We start from the raw sequence: 14,122 nt of genomic DNA on the forward strand, positions 1-14,122 counted from the left end.
AAGAAAGTTAAATAAAGGACATTAGATCCGGGGATCTCTTTCTGAAGGGAAAGGCATGTACAGACATGATAGAATAAAATGTGGATTTTGAGACTACTTTTGAACAAACACTGTCTCAAATATTTTACATTGGTATGTAGTTTTATATATTGATGTAATTTTAAGATTATTTTTGTTCTACAAAATTACATTTCTACTCTTGTTTGGGGTATTGTTCTTACACGGCTCCTTTAAAAATGTAATGTATAAATAAGAAATGCAGGTTAGTGGTTTTTCATCTATAATTATCAAGGTTAAACCAATATAGATAGATATTCTTCAAATACTTCAAAGACCTATAGAATATGGCATTTAAGATGTTTAATAACCTGAGGCTTTTCTTAACAGTGAGACATGTCTGCTCCTGGAAAAACCAATTTACTTCAGAGAAGATGATGGGAGTCAAAGAAATTCCTTATGAAGTTTGCTTTCATTGTGGCAAGGTTAGCCATTGGGCAAAGAAAACGTTCTTGCCCTGACTGCTGACAATATAGTATTCAAACAGGACACAAAGGACAAAGACTATTGAACTTTGCCAAGATAAGGCAGGTTAGTCCTTCAAATTTCAATAAAAGTCTGGAAGTACAAACTGGACAAGCAGAAAACAAAGGAAAATTTGTGAAGGTAAGACTTAAAAATTCCTGCTTCATAGAAAAGCCTGCCAGATATCCTAGGCCTGTAGGGTGAAGATGGATGCACCAACATTGCAAAAGAATCTTGGGTGACTGTCCAGACAGCCAGATGTCTGTCATTTCTATATGTTTAGAAGCAAGTTGTACTGCACTTCCTGTTTATTCAGGTAATATTTTATCCTTATAGGGTCTTTGATAGAATTGAAAACAGTTATAGTTTTCCTTAGTTATGATAGAGGATAAATTAGTACGAAATTTTGGACTCATCAAGAGAAGATAGATAATGAAGTATTTTCTCAAAATTTGCCAAATACAAATGGAATGAACATTGTATATGTAATTCTTACCTGATAACTATCCTTACCTTACACTTTCATTTGTTAAAGTGAATACCTTTCCTTCCTATTTCGATAGTACCTGATAATTGTTCTTATTGTATATAGCTTTACTATGTTAGAGTTAAAACCTTCCCTTTTTATTTAGACAAAAAGGGAGAAATGTTGTAGAAGAATCTTTTTGTACATTGTTAATATGTGTCACTAAACAGTCAATAGCTAGGCAGGGTTTTCAGGACATGGAGAACACTGGGAAGAGGAAGGGCAGAGTCATGAGGAGATGCCAGAGATGCAGAGCAAGCAGCATGAGTTTCACAAAATGAAGATGACTGAGCCACATAAAAGAATGTAGATTAAAAGACACAGGCTAATTCAAGTTATAAGAACTAGTTAGACACAAACCTAAGCTATCAGTCAAGCTTTCATAAGTCTTTGTGTTATGATTTGTGATCTGGCTGGCAGAAAAGAGAAAGACTCACATCAAACCTATGATCTTCATCCTTTAGCATCCATAGTACTGTGATTTCTGGCTTGTGACCATACCCCATTTCATCCCTCAAGTTCTCTTGGAGCTGTTTCTCTTCAATATCCCTCTTCCTTCCTTCCTTCCTTCTCAAATGACCCTGCCTAAACTTTTACAGGTTTCTCATCCATGCACTATCTACATTTTTCTCTTTCTCCTTTCCTTTTTTCTTTATTCTTCTTTTCTTCTCTTTCCACATTGACTCCTGTTCCGTTCCTTCTGTTACCTTGTCTTTCAGGCTCTTTCACAAGTCTCTGTGCAGTCTCTGCCTATGTTGGTTGACTTTAGAAGCTACATTTCTCTTTCTTTCTGCCATGTATATCAAGAAAACAAAATTCATGTCTCATCTCAACATCCTGCTCTGTATCCAGAGCTGGCCCTCATTCTTTCACATTTCCCCATCTTTATTTTGAGCTGTTCCTATCTCTCAGATTTTTTGTCCACTTTTCTCTTCTGGGTACCTGTTCATCGACACTCCCTCCCATTGCTTGATTTGATACTGGGTCCCAGGCTTGTGTGTTTTTCTAGTCTGTTGGCTTCTTCCTCCCTAGTGTTAGATGATAATCATGAGTTGCCATGCTAGGCTCTGCTCTTTGTCTCCAAAGCATTTATTTTTGGATATCCCTTGAGATGGCCCTCTTCATTGTCTCTGCTTGTCTCTCTTACATGGCACTTAGTCCCTCTGGCATACTCCCAAGGACAGTATGATCTGACCAGGAATGGAACCCGTGGCTTTGATTTCTGAGTTTAATGACACTGGTCACCTAGCCTCCGTCTTGGAGGAGGTTGTTTTCCCATAGCACATCTAAAAACAGTGACCTCACACTGACCCATAGGTCTCCACTGTCCAGAGAGTATAAAGACCCCAGGGTTGGGCTGAAGGCTGCTTTTATCAAGGGACTACAAGGACATGTTTGGGTTTCTGCTGTACCTTCTGACTTGGATCAGGAATGGTGTGTAACCTCAGACAGAGGAGCTGTATCTAAGCACAATAACTTTTTTCCTGTAAAGCAGAGCTCTCAGCTAATACCAACATCCTGAGGAGTTACTCTGGAGAACATGGAAGGTGTTGACTGAGGGGCAGGGAATATCTTTACACCATGATGCCATGTGGTTAGGAATGGACATAAATCCTAACAAGGCAGGGAGGAATCCTGTCAGCAGAGTAATGGAGAGGAAGAACTGGGAAGGGAACCAAAGCTCTCAGCCAGAGAATTCATCTCTGTTGAAGTTTTATTGGTCTTTGGAGCCAGGGCTCCCCACAGCCCCCAGGCTACAGCCTGATGGTGACTCTGAACAGATGCAGAGTCTAGTGCTCCTCCAGGCTCCGTCCAGTTGCTCAAAGGGATAAAGGGATAGGAGGGACATACAGGAAACAGATCATCAGTCCTCTTCCTATCTTGGGGAGGGCCTCCCTGTCTCCCAAGGTCACCAACCCAGCATCTGAACAACCACAATGCTGAAAGCAACCCCTCAATGTCAGTTGTAGGTGGCCTGGGTGTGCCCATTAGTCAGTTGACCACCTGCCAGGCTCTGTGAGCCATTGGCAATGGCTGGCCCAGACCTTTGAGCCATTCATTCTGTTCTTCAATTGAAGACCTCTAGGAACTGGCCATTCATCACTGGAGTCTTATTCTTCTGCATCACTATGAAGGTCCTTTGCCATCTGTGAAAACAGATGGTTCCAGAGCTCAGAACAGAGAAAAGAGCACTGAGCCAAGGAGGGACATTGGGGGCTGACCATGCCAGACCTCCATACCTGAACCTTCCTCGAGAAATTGCAGACCATGCCCAGGATGAGACAGAACCAGTGCACATGAAGAATCTGCAGTATCACCAGGAGCACATTAAAGTAATAGTAGCCGAAGAAGGGGCCTGAGTTCTTAATGGAGTCAAACAGAGTGGAGTAGATGACCCTAAGGCAGGAAGCAAGAAGGAGTTTCACCAATCTGTGTGGCTCCACATTCTAGGAACTTGCATGGACCATCTCTGCTCCTGAAACTCCCTAGTGCCACATCCTGAGATGATATCTTTCTTGACCTGCTTACACTAAGTCAGTGGAACACACAATTTGCCAACTGGCATTTCTGTACCACAAACCCCAAGGCAGTACCTAGTGTCCTACTGTCTCTGCTAGGTGACATTTTCTGTTTACTGATCTGTCTCTAGATATACAATGACTCTCTACATCAACCTGAGACCAACATACTCGTCTCTCAGAGCCACCAGATGGCAGTCAAGAGACAATGTGCCTGAACCCACTTTCCTGCACCACCACCATCTGGCCCAAGCTCTGCCCATACCAAGTATTTGCAGGGTCACAGCTTTGTTTCCAACACACAACCTTTACCATCAAATCCAACCCTGCTGTTGTTTTATATGCAAAAAAGAAAAAATCCAAACACACCCTTGATCAGTCTTTGTCCCTGGCTACTTCACCCCCCCTTGAGACTCTTATGACTTCTAGGAGCCCAAATGCCCACCCCTCTTGTGCCCTAATGTCTCCTCTTCCTATGCACTCATCTCCCTTCCTCCTCCTCTCCTTCCTCCTTCCTGCGTCCTCCCCTACTCCTACGGCTCCATCTTCTTCACCAAGTCCCGCTTCCTTCTTTCCTTCCATCTTTCTCTTCCTGCTTCCTCATCCTTTTTCACCACCTTTCCTTCCATCTTCTCCATTTTCTTTCTTTCTTTCCCCTTCCTTCTCTCTCTTCCCTTTGACTCCCTCTCCTCTAGGAGATCTTTACCACTGAACTTCACAACAACTCTAGCCTTCCCCTCTCATAACTTTTCCATCAGTCTCCAACAAAAGTTAGAGAACTCTAGGAATTGGCTTTTATCCACACCTTAGCCACAGATGACACTGCCCAGCCTCCTGAAGCAAATCCGTACCACAAGCTGGCAGTTCCAGCGTTTACACCCCATCCTTTCCAGAAAGCCCAGCCGGTCATGCCATCTACTTCCCTTATGTCTACAAAGGAGCACAAGCCCCTCAAAACCAGCACGAAGCAGCTGGGCTCCTGATGCCTCCTGAAGTTTCTCCTAGCCCTGTGGTGTCTCTTTCTGGTTTTCTCTCACCTGCTCTGATCCACCTGCCCCAGGTTCCCACCATCTGCCCTCAGCCCTCCATGGCTCCCACCTCCCTTCAGATAACATCCCATAGGGTCCTTCATGACTTCCCCTGGTGACCTACCTGCATTCACCTTATCCTTCTCTGTGATTCAACCACATGAACTCATTTCCTTTCTCCCAACACTGGAACACAGTCTAGCCTTGGAGCCTTTGCATATGCTGTTCCCTCCACCTGGACCATCTTCCTCTATGGTCAGTATGGTTCTTGAACCCCATTCATTCTCTATGTACAACAGCTGTCATGGAAATATCCCTGAAGAGGGGCTCATCTCATCCAGGGCCAGCTACCTACAAGCCTGCTTCCTGTACACTAGCTTGATTTTCTCTCAAGTTCTATCACTACCTTGTGCCTTGTGGTCTGTTTGCTTGCCTGTGTATCCTTTTTCTCACCCCCACCTATCTGAACGATTCAGGCATCCGCATGTCTCTCTCTGGTATCTCTTCACCTCCGGACATATTCCAGAGGATCAGCAAATCTCAAAAGACATTTACTAGACAATTTTAGTGATCAGGCCCTTAGACAGCCTCCTCCTCTCTCTTCCTGTCCAGGGAGTGCACTGCACTACTGCTGCACTCAGTCTCTGCTCCTCTAACCTCTACACCTTTGCATTTGCCCTGCTCTGGTTCTGCCTCCTGGGAAAATCTCAGCCAGCTCCTCCAGTTTCCTGAGGTGCAGCACCAAGAGGGTGGCCTGCATGGATCCTGGACACACCCTCCCATCTCCTTAACCCTCAGGACTTGCTGGGTGTGGAAGTATTTGAGGCGACTGTAGAAGAAGACTAAGGAGAAGATGATGAAGAGAGCATTGCAAACTCGCCGAAAGTGGCTATAGTTGAGCCTGGGAAGAGCAGCAAAGAGAAACAGCCTTAGGACCAAGAATCCATGGAAAGCGGTAGATCAGATGAGGGGGGTCCTCAGCTTGGGGACAGGAAGCTATGGGGTGAGGCCAAGTGAACTGTGGAAAGGACATATCTCCAGCACAACCTAAGAACGGCAAAGAATGTGAGATGAGCAGAGACAAGACAGAGACAGAACAGCCCATCTCCAGGGAGACTGAGGCATGGTGCCTATAGTCCCTGAAAGCCTAGGAGGGGCAGAGTCTTATATACAAATGAGTCAGACAGGGATGGGGATTTCCTTTCCCAGAGAGACCAAGACTGAACAGACGTTATATCAAAAGGAAACTAAAGAGGGAAGAGCGTGAGGGGAGCATTAGAGGAAGTCATATCAGATAGCCCAATTATAGCAGGACCTCCTCTGATCCCATTTCTACCATGTAGTCAGAGAAGACATGCAGCAGCAATACGACAACCCAATGCACAGAAAGTTGGAGCTGTAGAAGAAGGCTATCAGCCCCATGGCCACAAAGTGGTGCACCACCTGCTTCTTGAAGTCCTGCTGAAGGCAGGGGGTCACCACTGGGACAAGTCTCCAAGACCAGAGGGCCACATACCTGGAAGAAAGCCTCTTCAGGAGATCCATAAGGCTGCTGGACCCCATACCTTCTGACAGGTAACAAGGGCATCTCAGGGTACAATGTCAAGACCAATTCATCCCATTTCGGCCCCTCCCCACAGATTAGGAAGCATCTCTCCCATGGGGCCCACACACCCAGATGGATATGTCGTTCATAACTCACCTTGCATTTAATGTCAAAGGGAAAAGTGATTAGCAGTGAAATGTAGAAGCCCGGCTCCAGGAGGTACCACCAGTACAGGGCCACATTCAAGATCTACAGCAGGGTTTGGACAAATTAACTATGACATGTGGAGGCTCCTAACTGGAAAAGACAGGGATGGGGATCGCTCAGGTTGCCCAAAACCTGGACAGGTGAGTAACAGGAAGTGAGCAAAGCATGAACTCCCCATCGCTGGAGGTCACACAGAGCAGTGGTCTGGGGGAGGTCCTGGTCTTATTTTCCTCCCTTTACAGAAGAATCAGAAACAGAATTGGGAGTGCAGTGTCCTCACATTACAAAGGCAGAGAACAGGATCTCATGCACAGAGAAGCCCCAAGAGGTGGGCCTTAGCAGTCCAGAAAGTTGAAGCAAAGCTTCAAGTCCCAGGAGACCAGAAAAGACTAAGCATCATAGCCAAAGGAGTTTAGGGGACAGGGAAGGGGGTTCTTATCCCTTGGAAGTTGGAAAGGACTCATCTGCCTGGGACACTGAAGAATGATCAGGCCTCAAGTTCCAGGGAGGTTGGGAGAGTCAGGGCCTCAAGTACCAAGAATGCTAGAAAGAATGGGCCCTCAGCACCCAGGAATGATGTGAAAGGCCAGACCTTATCACTCTGTTAGGAAGGAGGGGAGGAGCCTCATCATCCAAGCTGCTAAGTAGGGCTGGGCCTCATCATACATGCAGGTAGTGGGGTTGGGCCTCTTTTTCCTGTGACCACAAGAGCTAAGATTCTCCACAGCCCACTTGCCACTCACCTGTTGTGGGTAATCTTCCAAGCACAATGCCAGTGTCCAAAACCATGGCTCCTATGAAAAACAAAGGATCTCAAGCTCTCCAAAGAAAAAAGCCAGACTCCTCACCTGGATCTGAACACCCCAATACAAGAGCTTCCACAGCATTCCATATACCGACTTCAACTGCCCTTTTATATTTCTCAAGCAAGGGTCTCACTACATAGCTCACGTTGACCTCAAATTCATGATCCTTCTGCCCACAACTCCTGACTGCTAAGTCAGACAGTGGTTTTTACTGTGAAGTTGACATAGCTGTCAAAGATTTCCACTTAGCAAGGTGAACTCATTGACACTGGGCAGCAGGGATGTCTGTGGAGATGACACAGTCTGAAAGTGTTTGCAGCAAATACAGCTCAGTATACACACGAAACCCCTACAAGGCATTCTGCATCTGAGCTGTTTTATACCAGAGATCTGAAGCAAAGGGTGTTGCAAAAATACAATTCATTTTGAGTCCAATGTTCTCTGTAATTTTTTTGGATACATACAAATTATCCTTAGAAGGAAGACTAAAGCACCTTTAAAATGACTCTACTAGGTGTTTTTGAAGAGGAGAGCACTTCTTTAAAAAGAACACTTTTTTGTTATCATTTGGTCCACAAATAAGAGTTTTACAAGAAAAGTAATAAATAGGGAGGAAAAATACTTTTTCCTTCTACCTATCTTAGGTTCCTTGTTGTGGACTCCACAACACATGGAGATTAACAAAAGACAGGCATGAAGACATACCTAGAATGAACTTTCACAGCACCACACCCTTCCTAAGGAAGGGAAGCCCCCAGCAAGTGCTCAGACCTGAGGATTTGTGCTAGAGTTGATGGAAAGTGGAACATTATGGGTTGTGTGACAAAATTTATGAGCTGAGCAGATGAATGGCAAATAGTGCTTGGGCTCGTGTCCCATGTGTGCCTTCATCAGTCTTCAGATTTGAGGCTGCTCCTCCCTCCATGGAGGGACACTTGGGGCTTCTGACCTGCCTTTCCTCTTTAGCTGCTTGCTCTGACCTTGCTAACGAGTCCTTTCCTTCACTGGAATTGGAGCCAACTGTTTTGGCATTACAGACTCTAATAAAGACTGCTGAGACATCCAGGCTCATGGACGGAGCAACTCCTGGATTCTTGGACTTCACCATCATCGCCAGAAATACCATGTGTGTATACAAAGAAATTCATTCTATGATTCATGCTGTGAGTTTTTTTACCTCATACAGCCCTGACCAATATACCAGACATGTACAAAAGAACTTTCAGGGTTAGGCTGGTCTTTTCAATACCTTCATCTGAGTTGTAAACTGTAAGCATTTCCACAAATCTTATGGCATGGATAGGGATGGATTATGGCACTCGGGAACCAAAGAACACTGAGTGTTACAGCTCAGATGGAAAGGTATTCTGTCACTAGGAAGCCAAAGAATACCACAGTTCAGAGTAAGCAAAGCAGCATACAGCCTTGCTTTGGAGAAAGGCTTCCCTAGTGTATCAGCTCTGCTCCTGCAGGAGCAGGCTTCCATGGCAAAGTTGTTAGAGTTCACCTCCAGTGCACTAGAGAGCCGAGTGTAAACAACTTTGCTTTCCCAAGGAAGGTTTCCACAGCAATAAAAAAAATGTTACATCCCTGCTCACTCTGCTCTGCCCAGGGTCATCTCTGCTCCCACCAAAGAAGGTCTCACCCAACCTCATACATTTATTGGGAGGAAACAATCCAGGAGAGTGACTGCCCTCTTAGACACTAGGTGAATGTGAGTAACCTGGAAAACTCTATGTCTGCCCTCTAGTGGAGCCTACAAAACACTGCAGAGAAGGTTCTGTTTATTCCTACAGCTCAGACCCTGCATGGAAGTAATTTGTCAACTCCTAATCTGTGTATGACCAGAGAAATCTTCTCACAGGAAACTGATGAACACCGCAAAGAACTGTAATCAGCAGGAGTATGATGCATGCTGATCAGCTGAAGGGTAGGAACTTATCTATGAAGCTGATGTTCCTGAAGGAAAGTAAAGTGGTGGAGGACGCACTGTCCTTCACAATTGGTCCTCCCATTCGAGGTTTGGGGATACCATGGGAATATTTGTGGGGAGACCTAACCTAAGTGATGAGATACTCAGACAATGCTAGAGATCTCAGAAGGGAAGAAGGGGACATGATACCCATAATAGTGAAAATCAGCATGTTGTTTCCTTAGGAGAAGTTCCTGTTGACTTAGTCTGCTTGGTATGCTGAGGTATTCTTTCCCTGGCTGTGCCTAGGAACCTTGGAAAATTAAACGGAAACCCAAAGGGGACAGAGATCCAGGTACAAGGGACCCTCTTGACTCCACCTGCTTTCTCCATGGAAACTCTGAAAGCCTGAAAGTCCTGGATACATATTCTACCAACACTAAGAGACTAGGGATGCCAGCCCAGACCACTATAGCCAGGAAAGCTTTCAATCGCTATAGATGGAGAAAACAGATATGTCATGACAAAACCAGATTTAAACAATCTGTATCAAAAACCCAGCCTTACAGAATGTTCTGGAAGGAAAAAACCCAACCCAAGTGAGTTGACTACAACCAGAAAAACATAGGCAATAGATAATTCCACTTTACCAACAGCCAAAACAAAAGAGGTGGAAATCCACATATAATTTCAACAACAACAACTATTCCAAAAAAACAAGAATGAGCAATCAATGGTCATTAATATCCCTCAATATTAATGGTCTTAACACTCCCATAAAGAGAAACAGGTTAACAGAATGGATTCGAAGACAGAACCCATCCTTCTGCTGCATACAAGAAACACACCTCAGCCTCAAAGACAAGACATTACCTCAGAGTTAAGAGTTGGGAAAAGATTTTGCAATCAAATGGACAAAAGAGACAAGCGGGGGTAGCAATCCTAACAAATAACAAATTAGATTTTAAAACAAAATCAATCAAAACAGATGAAATGGGGCACTTCATACTCATCACAGGAAAAATCTACCAAGATTAAGTTTCAATTTTGAACATCTATGCCCTGCATACAAAGGCACCCATGTTCATAAAAGAAACGTTACTAAAATTCAAATCACATATAAAGCCCCATACACTTATAGTGGGAGACTTCAACACCACACTCTCACCTCTAGACAGGACTAACAGACAGAAACTTAACAAAGAAACAAAGGAACAATAGAAGTTATGACCCAATTGGGATTAACAGACATCTATAGAAAATTCCAACCAAATAAAAAAGAATATGTCTTCTTCATTCACCACATGAACCTTCACAAAAATCAACCACATACTTGGCAACATATCAATTCTCAACAGGTACAAAAAAATTGGAATAACTCCATGCAGCTTATCTGACCACCATACGTTAAAATTAGAATTCAACAGCAACACAAATTTCAGAAACCGTACATACTCATGGAAGTTGAATAATGCACAATTGCACCATTCCTGAGTCAATGAAAAAATAAAAAAGAAATTAAAGACTTCCTAGAATTCAATGAGAATGATGACACAACATACACAAACTTATGGGACACTTTGAAAGCAGTGCTACGAAGGAAGTTCCTAGCCCTAAGTGCCCACATGAAGAAACTGGAGAATAGTTACACTAGAGAATTAACAGCACAACTGAAAGTTCTAGAACACAAAGGAGCATATTAACCCAGAAGGAGTAGACACCAAGAAATAATCCAATTAAGGGCTGAAATCAATACAGCAGAGACTCGGAAAACAATACAAGAATCAATGTAACAAAGAGTTGGTTCTTTGAGAAAATCAACAAGATAGACAAACCTTTATGCAAACGTACCAAACAACAGAGTGTGAACATGTAAATTAACAAAATCAGAAATGAAAAGAGGGATATAACAATGGACACTGAGGATATTCAAAGAATAATCAGGGCATACTTTGAAAACCTGTACTCCACATAATTTGAAAATCTAAAGGAAATTAACAATTTGCTGGAAAGATATCACTTGCCAAAATTAAATCAGGAACAGATTCCCATTTTAAATAGACCTATAACCTCTACGGAAATACAAACAGTTATCAAAATTCTCCCAACCAAAAAAAGGTCAGGGTCAGATGGCCTCAGTGCAGAATTCTACTAGAAATTCAAAGAACAGCTTATACCAATCCTTCTCAAAGTATTCTACACAGTAGAAGCAGAAAGGTCTTTGCCAAACTCTTTCTACGAGGCTTCAATAACCTTGATCCCCAAGCCACACAAAGACACAACTAAGAAAGAGAACTTCAGACCAATATCCCTCATGAACATTGATGCAAAAATACTCAATAAAATACTAGCAAATCGGATCCAAGAACACATCAAAACAATCATTCACCACGATCAAGTAGGTTTCAATCCAGGGATGCAGGAATGGTTCAACATACGAAAATCCATCAACGTAATCCACCACATAAACAAGCTGAAAAACAAAAATCACATGATCATCTCACTTGATGCTGAAAAAGCCTTTGACAAAATCCAACACCCCTTCATGATAAAGGTCTTGGAGAGATCTGGGATAACAGGGACATACTTAAACATAATAAAAGCTATATACAGTAAACCAACAGCCAACATCAAACTAAATGGACAGAAACTCAACTCAATTCCTCTAAAATCAGGAACAAAACAAGGCTGTCCACTCTCTCCATACCTTTTCAACATGGTACTTGAAGTTCTAGCTATTGCCATACGACAACAAAGGGGGATCAAGGGGATACAAATTGGGAAGGAAGAGGTCAAACTTTCACTGTTTGCAGACGATATGATAGTTTACATCAATGACCCAAAGAACTCTACCAGGGAACTCTTACAGCTGATTAACACCTTCAGCAAAGTGGCAGGCTACAAGATCAACTCAAGAAAATCAGTAGCCCTACTATATACAGATGATAAAAGGGCTGAAAGAGAAATCAGAGAAACATCACCCTTTACAATTGCCACGAACAACATAAAATACCTTGGGGTAACGCTAACCAAACAAGTGAAAGACCTGTATCGTAAGAACTTTGAATCTTTAAAGAAAGAAATTAAAGAAGCCCTCAGAAAATGGAAAGATCTCCCATGCTCTTGGATAGGTAGGATCAATGTAGTAAAAATGGCAATCCTGCCAAAAGCAATCTACAGATTCAATGCAATCCCCATTAAAATCCCAGCACAATTCTTCACAGACCTTGAAAGAACAATAATCAATTTTGTATGGAAAAACAAAAGACCCAGGATAGCCAAAACAACCCTGTTCAACAAGGCAACATCCGGAGGCATCACCATCCCTGACCTCAAGCTCTATTATAGAGCTATAGTCCTGAAAACAGCTTGGTATTGGCACAAAAATAGACAGGTAGACCAATGGAATCGAATTGAAAATCCGGGTATTAACCCACACACGTACGAACATCTGATCTTTGACAAAGAAGCTAAAAATATACAATGGAATAAAGAAAGCATCTTCAACAAATGGTGCTGGCATAATTGGAGACTGGCATGTAGAAGAATGCGGATCGATCCATGTTTATCGCCATGCACAAAACTTAAGTCCAAATGGATCAAAGACCTCAACATAAATCCAGCCACACTGAACCTCTTAGAAGAGAAAGTGGGTGGTACCCTTGAACGAATTGGTACAGGAGACAGCTTCCTGAATATAACACCAGTAGCACAGACAGTGAGATCAACAATTAATAAATGGGACCTACTGAAACTGAGAAGCTTCTGTAAAGCAAAGGACACAGTCAGCAAGACAAAAAGAAAGCCAACAGATTGGGAAAAAATATTCACTAATCCCACATCTGACAGAGGGTTGATCTCCAAAATTTACAAAGAACTCAAGAAGCAAGTCTCCAAAACACCAAAGGACCCTATTAAAAAGTGGGCTGCAGAACTAAATAGAGAGTTTTCAATAGAGGAGTCTAAAATGGCTGAGAGGCACTTGAGAAAGTGCTCAACATCCTTAGCCATCCGGGAAATGCAAATCAAAACAACTCTCAGATACCATCTCACTCCTGTCAGAATGGCTAAAATCAAAAACACCAATGACAATTTATGCTGGAGAGGATGTGGTGAAAGGGGGACACTCCTCCATTGCTGGTGGGAGTGCCAACTGGTTCAGCCACTTTGGAAATCAGTGTGGAGATTCCTCAGAAAAATGGGAATAAACCTACCACAAGACCCAGCAACTCCACTCTTAGGCATATATCCAAAAGATGCCCATTCATACAACAAAGATGTCTGTTCCACTATGTTCATAGCAGCTTTATTTGTAATTGCCAGAACTTGGAAGCAACCTAGATGTCCCTCACCTGAAGAGTGGATAGAGAAAATGTGGTACATCTACACAATGGAGTACTATTCAGCAGAAAAAAATAATGGAATCATGAGATTCGCAGGCAAATGGATGACACTAGAAGAAACCATCCTGAGTGAGGTAACCCAGTCACAAAAGCAAAAACATGGCATGTACTCTCTCATATATGGATTTTAGACATAGATCTGGGGAGTGCCAGCCTTCAATCCTATGGCCAGAGAGTCTGGGAAACAGAAACTTTATTTAGTGGCTGATCGAAGAAGAGGCAGACTCCCTTGGTTAAGTACTGAGCTGAACTCAAGAAAGCCAGTAACAGAGAGGGAGGACTGATGATCAAAGGGATTAAGACTGGGCTGGTTTAACCCCCAGAAACAGCTGGCCAAAGGTTAACTCTTGAATCCCAGGCATCAGCCTGGGAATCCAGCATGGGACTGATCAAGACCCCCCTGAATCTGGGTGTCAGTGAGGAGGCCTAGGGAATCTATTGAGCCTTGGGCAGCAGATCAGTACCCATCCCAAGTATACACACGGACTTTGGACTCCCATAGAACAATGTGAGGTGCACTCTCACCCGAACTCTTGGGGAAGGGTCTAGGCCCTGCCCTATATGAAATGACAGACTATGCACACCCTCATGGAGGGCCTCACCCTCCCTGGGGAAATGAGGGTATAACGGGGGGGGGGGGAGGGCTCGGGAGG

The 14,122-nt window shown here is 43.4% G+C and overlaps 1 pseudogene; it reads right to left on the minus strand.

The window, feature by feature from the left end:
- Positions 1 to 3,008: 3,008 nt before the first annotated feature.
- On the minus strand, positions 3,009 to 8,262 carry LOC106022436 (annotated as a pseudogene).
- Positions 8,263 to 14,122: the final 5,860 nt, after the last annotated feature.

This window comes from Mesocricetus auratus, unplaced genomic scaffold (assembly GCF_017639785.1).
Source record: "Mesocricetus auratus isolate SY011 unplaced genomic scaffold, BCM_Maur_2.0 Super-Scaffold_100025, whole genome shotgun sequence".
Lineage (NCBI taxonomy): Eukaryota > Metazoa > Chordata > Mammalia > Rodentia > Cricetidae > Mesocricetus > Mesocricetus auratus.